We start from the raw sequence: 17218 nt of genomic DNA on the forward strand, positions 1-17218 counted from the left end.
GGGAAAGGGCGTTGAGCTGGGTGCGAGAGGCACGTTCCGCCGCGTGTGGATCTGCGGCCGCAGAAGGCCAAGTGGGTTGTGGAGTGGGTCGGCTCTAACTGTGGAAGGAAAGACCAGGAGATGCAAAACTCACTCAAGTTCGTGATTTGATGAGCAGTAACAGCGAAATGAAAGTGGGTGGAAAATGAGTTTAACTCTGCTACAGAAGAGACTCCAAAAAGCCGGGTTTGGGAAATTGCCTTTCCACCTCCCTTATGGTTGATGGCCTCTCCCGAGTGGAGACGGAAAAGGCACCAGTCAGAGTGGGGGAGGGTGGAAGCCACTCTCAGTTGCATTTCCTACTTAGCCTTCAGCCACTACCCGTCAGTCTTTAGCTGTCAACGCTAGGGACAAGGTTTTGTGACAAGTCCTTGGATAATCACTGTTTTGTAATGGTTAGAGTTCCATTAATCTAGATTCTTGGAGAACCTTAGTTTTCTTATCCCTCTCCCCCCTGTCTAAATGAGGAGCATTATCCATTATTTGTTAACCACCCTGCAGTCCCACTTACTAGTACTGAGCATCTATAGAACTGGAAATGAGTTTTCTCCAAACTTGTCGATCAAATGCTTTCTCACTTAACCTTTGCCATCTTTTCCTTTTGTTCGGTCTGTTCCATGCATCCATTGTCTCTTCTTTATGCTTTCCCCTAAGAAATGATTGGTGGTGGATTGCTAGAGGCCAAGTTCTCTACTACTTTGCACTTTAGGAAGTTAGAAGATAAAGCAATAACAACATAGAGAATGCGAGAGTAATGTGAATGGCAGTTGTTCCAAATACCCTGGTAAATATATTTTTCTGGGTGTCTGTCTGCTTAGAAACCTTTAATAGTATTCTGGAAATAATGCAGCAGGTGCGTTGTATCTTGTACTTCTTTTTCTCCCATAAGAAAATGAAGACTATTCATCTTGTAAAAGAAATCCATTTGAAGAGAGGACCATTTTCATTATCAAAAATTTTTTTGACCCTGGCCAGTGTGGCTTGGTTGGCGTGTCCTCTCATACACGAAAGGTTTCGGGTTCAATCCTCCCTCAGCAGCCAATTGATGTTTCTCTCTCACATGGATATTTCTCCCTCTCTCCCTTCTTCCCTCTAAAATCAATAAACATATCCTGGGGTGAGGACTAAAAAAAAATTTTTTTTTTTTTAAATTTGAAATTATGACTTTGGGCTACTTCATCTTAATAAGATGAACACTGATGTATATCTTGTATATTCTAAAGAATCTGACCTCAAGGTTCCAAATAATTTAATGTAACCAACCACTTCAAATTTGTTGAAATGTGTTCTCTCTCAGGATCAAATTAATTTTTTTTTTTTCAGGTAATACCCCAAATTAACTTTTATATTTCTCTAGACAAGAGAAAACCTTTGAACTTTCATTTGGCTAATTTTTAGTAAGAGGTTGTTAGGAACCAGAATGGCATGTATCTGGCCTGTCATTTTTCTGTTTATAGTGATTTGTGGTGAGTGTTGAATACTTATTTCTGAATGCTTCATTATGTTTGACCTGTCCAGAAATATACTTGTGACTCTAGGAAATGGTACCAAATAGATGCGATTACTTACTTACAAAGCTGTTTAGTCATTTTGAATGTGAGATATTAGGTTGAAATTCATTTTTGGTGGTGAGTTGGAAGACTGTTAGTTGCCTAAATGAATAGGCCTACCTACTGCAGGTTTTTTAAAGTGCCTATTTGGGATTTTGAACTAAGCTTAGTAGTTTGTGATGATGGATCTTGCCCATTGGCAGCATGTTGTAAGAGCCAATTAGTTCCACTGTTTTTCCATGGTTATTGCTGATCTTCAGATTTGCTCTTGATAAAGGTCACTTGAACGGGAACAAATGAGTGCAGATTTGTCATCATGCCTGTTTCTACATGCCTAATTCAGAACCATTACTTTGTATCAAAGATGCAGTCTTACTGCACAACAACTAAGTTAAGATAATACATTTTAGATATTCATTTATATTGTGATGAGTGGTAGATGCATATTTAACTATAAATCCGACCAGTTTTCTGTAATTTTATAGCTATAATGTAATAATCCCTATAAACCTTTCTAGATTGTTTTATGAGATGTTCTTTGAGAATTATATAAATTCAGAGCAATCACATTATTACCATCATTGATGGGAGCAGTGGTAATGGGATGATTTTGGTAAGTCTTTTACCCTCATTTTTATTGATACAAGGACTTTGGTTACTTAATGTTAAATTAAGAGACCATCAAAGTTAAAAACCCTCAAATTAAAATTAACTTTGAGTATTTAAAGTGAACATACCATTTACTTTTCTTAAGTTTTGGCTTATAAATATTTAGTGCCTGAGATTTAAGAACCTAAAAACAAACACTCTCAGTTATGGGTACCAAATATTACATGATGCCAGCATGTGAAGTATTTTTAGCGCATTTAACTTGATACTTTTAAAATAAAGTGTAAGAAAGCGTTTTTCTGTGTGGCCTCGTGTTGTCATTGTTAGAAAATAAGGTCATATTAATTCACAAATACTGATAGTAACTTTAATAAAGAAGGTATAAACGTATTTGGTATGAATTAGAGCAAAATTTTCATCCTCTGTCTAGGATAATTGGAATATTTTGTATAGTAATTGAATTTTCTAAGGAATTGAGAGGGTTATACCTTTAAAGAACTACAACTTTTAGAGAAAAGCCTTTCCAAATGATATCACAACTTCTTTAACAAACTGAGGGATATGATTTACTTGGTAACTAAGACTTCACATCATGAGGATTAATTATTGTAAAATGCTAGAACAGGGGTCCCCAAACTTTTTAAACAGGGGGCCAGTTCACTGTCCCTCAGACCGTTGGGAGGGCCAGACTATAGTTTAAAAAAAAACTATGAACAAATTCCTATGCGCACTGCGGGCCTGGGACAAGTCGGCTGCTAAGCAGGACGGGCAGTGGCACCCTGTGGGCCGGATAAATGTCCTTGGCGGGCCGCATGTGGCCCGTGGGCCATAGTTTGAGGACCCCTGTGCTAGAACATAATGAAGCCACCGAAACCTAGTGAGGAACTTGGCCCTTCTTACTCAGTAGTCTGAGACTGCTTGCTTGGCTCTTTGTGAATTCTTCAGTCGACTTTTCATATTCCCCTTTGGTCACTTTGCTGTTAGGCTGGAGACTTACTTTTCTTTGATTTCAGTGTGTATAGACAGCCTCCTAATTTGCTACTTCTGATTGACTTTGGGCTTGGCAATAAATTCATGAATCTTCTTAAAAGTAGTAAATAAAATAAGGGTATCTAGCTCCACAGCTATTTGTGTACTCCCAAAATATTTGTTCTCATAGTAATTCTAGTAAGGAGTTATGAATATAAACTGTACTTTAGTGATATTTATCCAGATTATTCTCAGCATTGTAAGTTTAAAAAATTGTTTTACATCTCAGACATACTTTTCCCCCTTCCTCTTTGTTAAAATTTTATGATTTCCAAGAGGAAATCAAGTAAAAAAGAACTTGTAAATTGCATCTTAGATTTGCTTGAAAATCCTTGACATTGCTGTGTTAGACTATAGTAGACAAAGGACTTTATCCATTGAATTTGTGATCTTGGTCCCATATATACAAATGTCTTACTTTTGGAAGGTAAAAATATCTTGTAGGTAGTCTCTAATTTTTTAAAATATATTTTTATTGATTTCAGAGAGGAAGGGAGAAGGAGAGAGTGAGAACCATCAGTGATGAGAGAGAATCATTGATTGGCTGCCTCCTGCACACCCCACACTGGGGATCGAGCCCGCAACCCAGGCATGTGCCCTGACTGGGAATCGAACTGTGACCTCCTGGTTCTGAGCAACGTTGGTCGGCAAAGGAGCCTCCATTTTTAATCAGCCTTATGCATACTGGCCCAAAAGAATAGAAGTAAATCAGACATTTTAGCAAATAGAGGTAGTAGTGAGACATTTGGTTCGAAGGACCACTTGGTAAATGTTGGTTCACATACATGATAATCTGCAGTATAGGCATACCTCAGATTTGCCAGTGGAGGGTCTTTTTGCCTTCAATTTGTAAAAATTGCATCATCTGTGAAGCACAGTGAAACAAGGTATGCCTGTATCTCTGTCTCCCTCTCATTCATAGTACCTTATTAAAGACTCTTACTGGAGTAATGGCTTCTCCAAATTCAATTATTTAAACTTCCTGTGACTTATGATTTGTTATGGGTAATAAGGTAAACACACCTGTCTGTAAGTAGCTTTTCATGTAGGGGGTTAACTATAAGAGTTAATATAGAAAGTGCTAAGTGTCAAAAGAGAGATATACATGAGGAATTCAGGGGAATACAGAAAACCTTCATAAAGAGAGGAAGCTGGGCCCTGGCTGGGTAGCTCAGTTGGTTAGAGTGTTTTCCCCTTACACCAGGGTTGCGGTTTAGATTCCCAATCAAGGCACATACAAGAATCAACCAATGAGTGGAACTTCAAATCGATGTTTCTCTTTACCTTCCTCTCTCTTTCTAAAATCAATCAATAAAAAATTTAAAAAGAAAGGAAGCTGGCCTTTTAAAATATTACCATGCTTTGAATGTGAGGAGGAATGATTTTCTAGGTATAAATCAGTATTAAGAAGGTGTGTGTGTGTGTGTGTGTGTGTGTGTGTGTGTGTGTGTGTGTTTATTTACTAGAGGCCTGCTGCATGAAAATTCATGCACTGGAGCGGGGAGTCCCTAAGTTCAGCCTGCCCCCTCTCACAGTCTGGGAGCCCTCTGGGGCGGGAGGCGACCTGGCGATCAGGGGAAGGTGACGCCCCCATCACACCTCTGTCGCTGCCACAGCTGGCAGCGCAAGCCTCTGCTGGCCCTGGTTACCTGAGCCTTGGGCAGTCCTGGGTGGCTGGGCAGCCGCCATCCAAGGCTTGCCTGTGCCTTGGGCCAGCCCTGGGTGCCTGAGGGGACTGGGGACTCTGGAGGCAGGTGCGTGGCGGGGCTGAGGGGACTGGGTGCCACCATCTTGTGGCTGTGGGCACTGCCATCTTTGAGGGCATGGCAGTCAATTAGCATATTCCCTCCTTATTGGCTGTGGGTGCCACCATCTTTGTGAGGACGCGATGGTCAAGTAGCATATTCCCTCTTTATTAGATAGGATTTTGCCTTAAACAGGAGGCATGAAGAGGCATAATGGGAAATAGGGTTGGAAACAAGGCATGTCACCAAGAATGTTGAAAATACTAGGCTAAGAAATTTGAACTTTATCTTCTAGGTAGTGGGAGAGGATCTTGAACAGGAGACATATTATTAGACCCAAATTTCAATAAAAGTTATCTTTTGACAGCTTTTTAATAAGATGCATTACACACACACACGGACATTTAAAAAACATTCTGCTGAAAACTAATCATTTTTTTTTCTAAATATATTTTTACTAGAGGCCCGATGCATGAAATTCATGCAAGAGTAGGCCTTCCTTCCGCCCGCTGCTGGCACTGGCTTCTCTGTCACTTGGGACCCAGGCTTCCCTCCAGCTGCTGGCAGGCACCCGAGACCCGGGCTTCCCTCTAGCTGCCGGCAGACACCCGGGACCCAGGCTTCCCTCGCAGCCCTGGCTTTATCCAGAAGGATGTCCGGTCTAATTAGCATATTACACTTTTATTATTATAGATTGATTTTTAAAGAGGAAGGGAGGGAGATAGAAACAAACATCAATGATGAGAGAGAATCGTTGATCGGCTGCCTTCAGCATGCCCTCTCCTGGGGATCGAGCCTGCAACCTAGGCATGTGCCCTTGACCGGAATCGAACCTGGGACCCTTTAGTCCGCAGGCCAATGTTCTATCCACTGAGCCAAATCAGCTAGGGCCTAACAATCATTTTTATGATGTTACTAGAGGCCCGGTGCACCAGAGAATTCATGCACTCGGTGGTGGTGGGGGGGAGTCCCTCAGCCTGGCCTGTGCCCTCTTGCAGTTTGGGAGCCCTTAGGGGATATCCGACTGATGGCTGAGGCCTGCAGCCATCAGTCGGACATCGATAGTGCTACAGCGGAGGCAGGAGAGGCTCCCACTGCTGCGCTCGCCAGCGGTGAGCCGGGCTTCTGGCTGAGTGATGCTCCCCCGGTGGGAGTGCACTGTCCACCAGGGGGCAACTCCTGCATTAAGTGACTGCCCCCTGGTGGTCTGTGCACATCATAGCGACCGCTTGTTCAACTGTTTGGTCTATTTGCATATTACCCTTTTATTATATAGGATAGGATTGCTATAAGACAATGATAAGAGATTAATTAAAAATCTTTCTAGTTAATACATTTTCCTCATATACTATCTAATTAAGAGGGAATATGCTAATTGACCCTCACACCGTTGCAAAGATGGCGGTGCCCACAGCCAATAAGGAGGGAATATGCTAATTGACTGCCACACCTTCAAAGATGGCGGCGCCCAGTCCCCTCAGCCCCACCGGGGTGGTAGGTGTGCGGCAAGGCCGGGCCCACCCCGCGCACCTGCCTCTGGAGTCCCCCAATCCCTTCAGCACCCCAGTCCCCTCAGCCCCCCAGCCACCCAGGGCTGGCCCAAGGCGCAGGCAAGCCTCGGATGGTGGCTGCCCAGCCACCCAGGGCTGCCTGAGGCTCAGGTAACCAGGTCCGCCGAGGCTTGCGCTGCCAGCAGTGGCAGCGGCAGAGGTGTGATGGGGCGTCGCCTTACCCTGATTGCCGGGTCGCCTCCCGCCCCTGAGGGCTCTTGGACTGTGAGAGGGGGCAGGCTGGGTTGAGGGACCGCCCCCCCCCCCCCCCCAGTGCATGAACTTTCATGCACTGCGCCTCTAGTCTATATTATAAAAGGCCTGTGGCCCTAACACCGTAATGATCAAAGACCAGCACGGGTGGGCAGGGCTGTGTGCTTGGGTAGGCGGGGCTACGTACGGGTGGGCAGGGCCACTCGATTTTGCGTGCTGGGCTTCTAGTTTATAGGTAAGTAGCTTTCAAAGGCACTTTTCTTTAATATTAGTTGTTAGGTACTTTGTCTTCCTAATCATTTTTTTCGTGCATTTATTATTTTTTTTTTTTGTAACGAACAGCATGGATGGACCTAGAGGTTATTGTGCTCAGTGAAATAAGTCAGTCAGAGAAAGATAACATATGATTTCATTGATATGTGGACTCTTAAAAACAAAATTAACTAACAAAATTGAAACAGACTCAGACACAGCGAGAGGCTGGCAGTTGCCAGAGGGGAGGAGTGACTGAAAGAAGGGTAGAGATTGAGAAGTACAAATTAATACTTAAAAAAAAGTCACAGGGATGTAAAATAAAGCTGCAGGAATAAAGTCAGTAATATTGCGATAACCATGTATGGTGCCATTGGGTACTAGAAATACAAAGAGAACACTGTGTAAAGCAAGCATGTCAAACTCAAAGGCTAACATGGGCCAAATAAACAAGGTTTAAGTTTATGTGGGTCGTAAAAAAAAACACTTTAATTTTCATAGAAATGTAGGTTTATTTTGATAGAGACATGCTGAATAAAAAGGGCTGAAATAAATGAGTCATCATTAACATAAAATAATAGAACATTTTAATAAAAAATAATATTTTTTTTCTTGAACATTAACTTACCAGACACTGAATAACTGCACAAATTAATAAGTGTAATGCAAATAAACCTATTTTTCTTGTTCTCCAAAAGCGAAATATTTCCTGGTGCATGCACCAAGCAAGTCGGTCCAAGACTAATGACCTGGCAGTTGGCTGCTAAAATATTCACTGCTAGTATTAGTGGAGAGAAATGGTGCGCCTGTGTGTAAGGGAAATGAATGCAACACAATTATAGTAATCAGTTATAAGCGAACATTGTAGTTCGTTATTAATAATCCTATATAATAAAGAGGCAATATGCAAATTAACCCTCATGCCATTACAAGATGGCTGTGCCCACAGTGGAGGCGGGGTTCCCATAACACAAGATGGCTGTGCCCACAGCGGAGATGGGGTTCCCATAACAAGAGGTTCCCATAATGAGCAATCAGCAGGAACCTGAGGCTGCGTGGTGCCAGGCCGGAGTGGGGGACCTGAGAATGCGCGCGTGCCCTCCCCCCCCCCCCGCTCAGCGGGGCTTGATGGAGACCTCAGGGTGCACCTCCCGCCTGGCGGGGCTTGACGGTTCACCTCAGGTTGCGTCCCCCGTCCTGCGGGGCTTGATGGGGGACCTCAGGCCGCGCACCCTGCCCGGTGCCAGGCCAGGGAACCTGAGGCTGCGCCCCCTTCTTGACGCTGGACCAGGGGACCTTAGGCTGTGCCCTCCACCTGGTGGGGCTTGACGGGGTGGGCCCAGCCGGGTCTGGATCTCACCCAATGGGGGTGGGGCCAGCCGGGTCTGGGCCTTGCGCGGGTGGGTGGAGACTTGACTCTGGTCCCGCGGCGCACCCCAGACTCTGACAGGAGGAAGATTTTCATATACATTTTACTAATTTTCTTTCATCTCTGACACTTCTATTATAGAGAAAGGGCAAATAGCAATATTAAAATATTTCCTCTAATTAATTCCCTCTTAATGTGCATAACCAGGTCACTAGTTATGTATAACAGGGTATTGTAAAAATTAAGTTACAATTTAAAAAAAAATATATATATTTTATTGATTTTTTTTTTTTTTTTTTACAGAGAGGAAGGGAGAGAGACAGAGAATTAGAAACATCTATGAGAGAGAAACATCGATTCAGCTGCCTCCTGCACACTCCCTACTGGGGATGTGTCTGCAACCAAGGTACATGCCCTTGACCGGAATTGAACCTGGAACCCTTCAGTCCACAGGCCAGTGCTATATCCACTGAGCTAAACCGGTTAGGGCAAGTTATGAAATTTTTATTAAATTTTTTTTTACATACTGTTATGTGCCCTTGACCGGCTAGGCCGCAAAAATATCCGTTGTGGGCCACACGCATCCCATGGGCTGTTAGTTTGACATGCTTGATGTAAGGTATATGATTGACTAACCACCAAACTACACTCTGAAACCGATACAAAGTAAAATTGAAATTGAACTATCCTATATAATAAAAGGGTGATATGCAAATCGACTGAACAGCAGAACAACCTTTTGCTATGATGCGCACTGACCACCAGGAAGCAGTCGCTCAATGCAGGAGCTGCCCCCTGGTGGTCAGTGCTCTCCCACAGGGGGAGCACTGCTCAGCCAGAAGCTGGGCTCACGGCTCACAGCTCACAGCTGGCGAGCACAGCAGCAGTGGCGAGAGCCTCTCCTGCCTCTGCTGCAGAACTAAGGATGTCTGACTGCAGGGAGCCGGCCTAAGCCATCAGTCGGACATCCCCCAAAGGCTCCTGGACTGCAAGATGGTGCAGGCCGGGCTGAGGACTCCCTCGAGTGCATGAATCTTGAATCTCGTGCACCGGGCCTCTAGTAAAATATAGAGCTACCATATAATCCAATTAAAAAAATAGGTGTATGCTGCCCCCACTTTTCACTGCTCAGTCTGTTGATATTGACAAATAAACTTTTAAGATTCTTTTTAAAAATGCAGTAGAATTTAGAGTTTTAATGGGTATTTAGTTTGTATGCTGGCTCTGTTCTCTTCCATGCCTAAGTTGATCTCTAAGTAGGAAGGGAGTGGCCATTAACTTCCAGGATACTGGGGTACAATTTAGTACCATTGGCTTTAGAAACACCATTCAGGCCACTTTAGTACATAAGAGGTACTTTGTCTAATGTGTTTAGGTGCCCTCCAAATGAATTACTCCAATTCTGTTGTTTTGTTTAGGGTGTTGAAGGGAAGTGAACTTAAGTGTCACTGAATGGTGCTTCCCCCATCTCCACATACTAGAGCTTTGCTGCAATTGCACTTTAAACAATTTTATGTGGTTACTTCTTTTTATGTAGGAAAACATGAAGTGCTAGGTGGAGGGCAGATGCCATTAACATAAAAAATGTTGATTCTAAGATGGTTTTATAGTTTTAGTTATTTTGAATGGGAGTTGTATTCTTATCCTGCTCAGGTCATTTGTGTGTGACTTCAAAATTAATGTGGAGTACTCCCATCTGTTAGATTTAAAATGAATGTGTTGGTTAATACTCATTCATATGCAAATTTCCTGGTATAAGTTATCAGTATTCTCTACATATATAATAAATGGATGGACCAGATTTTCTAGTGCAAAAAGTGGAAATTAATTTAGAGTATTTTCTCTGGCTTTAAATATACCAGTATGTATGTATGTATGTATGTGTGTGTGTGTGTATATTTATTTATTTATTTATTTCAGAGAGGAAGGGAATAGGAAAGAGAGAGAGAGATAGAAACATCAATGATGAGAGAGAATCATCGATCAGCTTCCTCCTGCACACTTCCTACTGGGGATCAAGCCCACAACCCAGGCATGTACCCTGACCTGGAATTAAACTACGATGTCCTGGTTGATGCTCAACTCTGAGCCACACCATCTGGGCTTCTCTTGCTTTAATATGCTTTGCTTGTTATTATGTATTCATCAGATAGGTAGTGGTAGATTTTAATTTTGAGTTGTTAATTTTGGAAGATAGTAAAATTTTAAGATCACTAATGTGTTTACTATGCCCAGATATGACAGATTTTATCGGTAAATACTTTTTATCAGTGAAACTTCATGTTTTAAAGCAAAATTTTAAAGTGTCACATTTGTGCTATTATGTATTTTATTCTTTTGGCAATGTAAAAGCAGTCTTTTTCAGAGGAGTTCAGAAAAATTAGTGGCCTGTGGATTTTTAATTAGCTTTTGTCATATTAGCTCCAAGTGATGCCTTTAAAGGTAGTTAGTATCCGCTCTTCTGACTTAGCTGAATCTTTAGGTGATTGGGCCCTTTGTTAGGCCTCAGCCTTCAGTGCTTGCTAGAGGAACCATGGTTTAGTGAGTGGGTCATGCTTATTTGCAACGAAGTGTGAAAAGATATATATAGAAGCTCTGCAACACTCAAAGTTGCTTCCTGTGATTTTGCTTCCAAAAGTTGAACCCTGAAGTCTAATTTTGTCAGCTGGATATGTGATTTGTCTTCTTCTGTTTATATCATAACCTATTTTTGAGGTAGTAAATGTTATTCTACTTTCATGTAAATGTTACATCATATATGTTAGTGCTTTAGATATTTTTTGGAGTGAATTGCTTTTGATAGTGTTAGGATTGGTTTTTGTAGGTAAAGTACATTCAGATATTTATCAGGACATCATTAAGAAAGTGAGCCCTAGCTGGTATGGCTCAGTGGTTAGAGTGTTAGCCTGCCTACGGAAGGGTCACAGGTTTGATTCTGGTCAAGGGCTTGTGCCTTAGTTGCAGGCTGGATCCCCGACCATGGTCAGGGTGGGCACATGCAGCAGGTAACCAATTGATGTGTCTCTCTCACATCAGTGTTTCTCTCTACCCTACCCCACCCTTCCTTTCTTTCTAAAAATCAATGGAAAAAAATATCCTTGAGTAAGGATTAACAAACAAATGAAGAAAGTGAAAAGGCAAGCCACAGAGTGGAAGAAGGTATTTGTAACACATATACTAATAAAGGACTTTATATATCCAGAATATATAACAAACTTTTGTATAGCAATAAGAAAAAGACAGAAAGCCCATTTTATTTATTTTTTGATTTTGACTGTAAGTTTAATAAAGCTGGGGACAGTGAAACAAGGAAGGGCTTAGGATAGAAGAAGCAATAGGACAGAGCCTAGGCAGGGCAGCTTTGGCTCTCTAGAAAATTTTATAGGGAAGAAATGAGCCTAGGTGGGGATGCTTTGGCTCACTGGAAAGTCAGAGAAAAAGGGCCTTGGAGACAGGTTCAGGGATTTAGCCCAGGACAAGCTTCCACTCCACCCATTGCTCTCCTGGTTGTAAGTCTCATGGGGACCCTTAGAGTTTAGGAGATGCACATCTGAGAGGGAAGAAAGACAAAAGATGTGGGCTTACTCCTGAAAAGGGAGAGTGCCCAGAAAGCCCACTTAAAAAATGGGCAAATAGCCCTGTGCCAGTTTGACTCAGTGGTTAGACCCTGGCCTGCAGATCATAGGGTCTCAGATTTGATTTTGGGTCAAGGGCACATACCTGGGTTGCAGGTTTGATTCCTGGCCCTGGTTGGGGTGTGTGCATGAGGCAACCAGTCTTATGTGTCTCTCTCACGTCGATGTTCTCTCTCTTTATCTTTCTCTCCTCTTCCTCCCTCTCACTCTCTCTCTCTCTAAAGATTAATGGGAAAAATATAATCTGGTGAGGATTAACACAATAATAAATAAAAATGGGCAAATAATTTGAACAGGCACTTATCAAAAGAGGATACTGTAATTATCAGTAAATTATAAACAAGTGCTTCACCTCATAGTTGTCAGGAAATGCAAATTAAACCACATCCTAATTAGAATGGCTAATTACAAGGACAACAAATGTTGAGCAAGGATTTGAAACAATAGGAACTTTTATATATTGCTGACAAAAGTGCAAATTAATACAACCATTTGGAAAGCTGTTTGATAGTCTGTATTGAAGTTGAACATATGTGTATTCTTGATATATAGCCAACAAATGCATACATAAAAGACATGTTGAGAATGTATATAGAGCATTATTTATAACTAGAGGCCTGGTGCATGAAATTCATGCACGGAGGGGGGTGGTCCTTCAGCTCAGCCTGCATCCTCTCCAATCTGGGACCACGTGGGGGATGTCCGACTGCCTCTCGCAATCCGGGACCGCTGGCTCCTAACTGCTCACCAGCCTGCCTGCCTGATTGCCCCTAACCACCTCTGCCTGCCTGATTGCCCCTAACTGCCCCCCTACTGGCCTGATCGCCCCTAACCGCCTCTGCCTTGTCCTGCACCCGGGGCCCAGGATTCGCTCCTCCAGCTGGTTGCAGGCACCCAGGACCCGGGCCAGCTTCACCTGGGCCAGCTGCAGTCGCAGGGGCCCGTGGGCTGGTGGCTTCGCTCAGGCCGTAGCTGCAGGTGCTGGCACTTGGGACCGCAGGGCAGGCGGCTTGTCCCTCTCCCAGGTCGCAGCCCCAGCCACTGGCGCCCAGGACTGTGGGATGGGCAGCTTGTCCCTCTCCCGGGCTGCAGCCTGACTGGTCCCCATTCCTCTCTTGCGAGCTCATTTGTGCCTGGCTGGTCCCCATTCCTCTCTCCCCAGTGTTAAGTGTCTGAGCAGTTAGGGCATGAGGGTGTGACGACTATGTGCATATTAACTCTTCATTATATAGGATAGTCAAAAATTGGAAACTGTCCAGATGTCCATCAACAGAATGAATAAATTATCGTTTATCTGTGTGGTGTATGCATTCAACAGAAACCTGTACAGCTTTGTTATGCAATGTAGTCCATGGATCACCTGCTTCTGCAACACCTGAGAACTTACTAGAATTGCAGGTTAGGTTTCCACACACTCAGGTTTTACAAAATATCAAAATCTACATTTTAACATGGGATTTAGCAATCTATTTTAACCGACCTTCAAGGTGGTGTGGGTGCAAACTGAAGTTTGAGAATTTGCTTATAATTTATTTACATTTCTAAGTTCACAGGTGATAGCAACTAGAAAGCACACTTCGAGATCCACTGCTTGCAGGGTTAGCCAAACCTTCTGTAAAGGTCTAGATGGAAAATATTTTAAGTTTTGCAAATATTTTAAGTTTTGCAGGCCATACAGTCTCAACTGTAGGCATAATTACAGTGAAAACAGCCATAGACAATATGTAAATGAATGAGTGTGGGTGTTTACCAGTAAAACCTGATTCACAGAAAGACCTGCAGGCTGGACTTGGCTCATGTACTCTGTTCTGTAGCGATTGTAAGAAAATTTTGATGACACACAAAGCATAGATCAGTTGTGTAAACATACTGTTGAATAAAAGGCATATATACACATACTAAAGGCCCAATGCATGAAATTCGTGCAAGAGTAGGTCTTCCTTTCCCTGGGTGCTGGCACCGGCTTCCCTCTGGCACCTGGGACCCAGGCTTCCCTCTAGCTGCTGGCAAGCACCCGGGACCTGGGCTTCCCTTACAGCCCTGGCTTCATCTGGAAGGTTGTCCGGAAGGACATCCGGTCTAATTAACATATTACGCTTTTATTATTATAGATACAGTGCATGAATCTATTGATTCTGAGTTCAGAAATAGGCAGAACAAATCTTTGCTTTTGGAAGTCATGAGAGTGGCTGGGGGTGGAGGGTGTTATGACTGGAATAGGGCACGAAGGTGGCCTTGTGAGGTGCTCATGTTTTGTTTCTTGATTTAAAGAAGAAATGATTTACCCTTCTGGAGTAAAGTTTGAGCCGGTTAGTGATTTAAAACTTTTACATATACTAAAATGAATAAATACAATATGGAGGAAAATTTGAAATACGTGTGAAAATTATTTACTTTTTTAATCCTCACCTGAGGATATTTTTTCCATTGATTTTTAGAGAAAGTGGAAAGGAGAGGGAGAGACAGAGAGAAACACCGATGTGAGAGAGACACATCAATTGGTTGCCTCCTGCACGTCCTAGACTAGGGCCTGGAGCCTGCAAATTAGGTACGTGCCCTTGACCAGAATCAAACCCGGGACCCTTCGGTCCGAGGACCTATGCTTTATCCACTGAGCCAAACCCGCTAGGGCTGTGTGAATTTTTAAGATACAGTTTCAAAGTCAGACTTCTATGTGTAGGTGGAAAAGAGATGGTTCTTTACTATCTAGGGTCATTTGGATAAATTTGAAAAGCACTAAGGATTTTAAAAAGTACATGGAATTTTCTTTGTTCTTTAAAAAAATAATTTTATGATCACTAAAACCCCTTGGTATAACAGTTGTGAGTGTATATCCCATCTCTGTGTTTCTCTGCATTAGTTTTATTCTTTTTTGTTTTTTCCCCCCTACCTTGATTTTGCTATGTTAGTATATCCATGCTTTGTTTACCTTTTTCCCGAGAGTGGTCCTTTATACTCCTCTGTCACTTTTCAATTTATTTATTTTTTAAAATATATTTTTATTGATTTCAGAGAGGAAGGGAGAGGGAGAGAGATTAAGAAACATCAATGATGAGAAAGAATCATGGATTGGCTGCCTCCTGAACGCCCCCTACTGTGGATCAAGTCCACAACCTGGGCATTTGCCCTTGGCCAGAATTGAACCTGGGACCCTTCAGTTTGCAGGCTGACACTATCCACTGAGCCAAACTGGCTGGGGCACTTTTCAATTTATTAATGATAATCCTGGATGCTTCCTTTAGGGCTCTAGTTCTCAGACTCTTTGATCTCAGGATCTATTGACACTTAAAAATTGAGGACGCCAAAGAGCTTTTGTTTATAAGGGTTTTATTTATTGACTAGAGGCCCAGTGCACGAAATTCGTGCACGGGGGGGCGGGTGTCCCTTAGCCCAGCCTGCACCCTCTCCAATCTGGGACCCCTCGAGGGATGTTCGACTGCCTGTTTAAACGGGCAGTCGGACATCCCTCTCACAGTCCAGGACTGCTGGCTCCCAACTGCTCGCCTGCCTGCCTTCCTGATTGCCCCTAACCACTTCTGCCTGCCAGCCTGATCACCCCCTAACCACTCCCCTGCCAGCCTGATTGATGCCTAACTGCTCCCCTGCCAGCCTGTTTGCCCCTAACTGCCCTCCCCTGCAGGCCTGGGTCCCCCCCAACTGCCCTTTCCTGCAGGCCCGGTAGACCCCAACTTCCCTCCTCTGCCGTCCTGGTCACCCCTAACTGCCCTCCCCTGCAGGCTTGATCGCCCCCAACTGCCCTCCCTTGCAGGCCTGGTCCCTCCCAACTGCCCTCCCCTGCTGGCCTGATTGCCCACAACTGCCCTTCCCTGCTGGCCATCTTGTGTCCACATGGGGGCAGCCATCTTGTGTGTTGGAGTGATGGTCAATCTGCATATTACTCTTTTATTAGATAGGATAGAGGCCTGATGCCTGGGTGGGGGCCGGCTGGTTTGCCCTGAAGGGTGTCCCGGATCAGGGTGGGGGTTTCCTTGGGGCGTGGGGTGGCCTGGGCGAGGGGCCTGTGGTGGTGTGCAGGTTGGCCACGCCCCCTGGTGACCCAAGCGGAGGCCCTGGTATCTGGGATTTATTTATCTTCTATAATTGAAACTTTGTAGCCTGGAGCATAGCCAAGCCTTCTGCTCACTCTGTGGTGGCAGCCATTTCTGCTGGGATTTATGTATCTTCTATCATTGAAATTTTGTAGCCTTGAGTGGAGGCCTAGGCCGGCAAGGGCAGGCGGAAAGCTTGGCTTCCTCCATTGCTGGGGAAACCCAAGCCTCCCTCCTGCTCTCTGTGGCCGTAGCCATCTTGGTTGGGTTTATTTGCATATTCGCTCCTGATTGACTGGTGGGTGTGGCTTGTGGGCGTGGCTTGTGGGTGTAGCAGAGTGATGGTTAATTTGCATATCACTCTTTTATTAGATAGGATATTTATCATCTTAGAAATCATCACTGCGAATTTAAAAATATTTATTAATTCACTTAGAGATAACAATGATAAATCCATTAGATGTTAATATGTATAACATTTTATAACTATATTTCCCAAAACAAAATAAATTTATGAGAAGAGTATCATTATTGTACATTTTCTGCACATCTCTTTAATGTCTGGCTCAAAAGATAGTTGAATTCGCATCTGCTTTGGTGTTCAGTCTTTTGTGATATATTATCTTAGCTGAAGTAAATGAAGAAAATCAGGCCTCATACAGATGTGTAGGTGGAAAAGAGAAGTGTTTTTGTAGCTTCTCAGATCATGAATCACACCAAAACACAAGTGGCAGGTTTTTTTGTGTTTTTTTTTTTACATAAATTGCAACAAGATATCTGAAGTAATCTATCATATAAAATCCATTAATCTAGCTGGCACTTTGAATTCCTTTTTTATCCCCCAGCATGATTTTGAACAGTATTCATTGGTCATTTGGAAAATACTGGTTTACTGAATAATGCAGATCTTGAATTGTTGACTCATTTCATTATGCAGTACCAGAAACTCATATTTGTTGATATCATTGCTCATATTGTTTGAAAAGTTCTTTTAAGTATTGGGGATCTGACATATGCCCTGGTGGGGGATGTAAGTTTTCCAGAATTCAAATTTTCATTAAAAATTTTGACTTTTGGTTTTTGGCAACAAATACTGTCAGTTATTTTTGAAAAAATGTCTGCCAAATACCTAAGTTTGAGTAATCATAGTTTGTTGTTCAATGGTTCTTTCAAATGAA

General features: G+C 43.1%; 1 protein-coding gene across 1 annotated transcript in view; it reads left to right on the plus strand.

Annotated features, from left to right (window-relative positions):
- The window catches only part of GDI2 (GDP dissociation inhibitor 2), a 59071-nt gene that overhangs the window by 681 nt on the left and 41172 nt on the right, over positions 1–17218 (plus strand). The gene's annotated exons all lie outside the window — the stretch shown is intronic.

The sequence above is a fragment of the Plecotus auritus genome (genome assembly GCF_963455305.1).
Source record: "Plecotus auritus genome assembly, chromosome: 1".
Classification (NCBI taxonomy): domain Eukaryota; kingdom Metazoa; phylum Chordata; class Mammalia; order Chiroptera; family Vespertilionidae; genus Plecotus; species Plecotus auritus.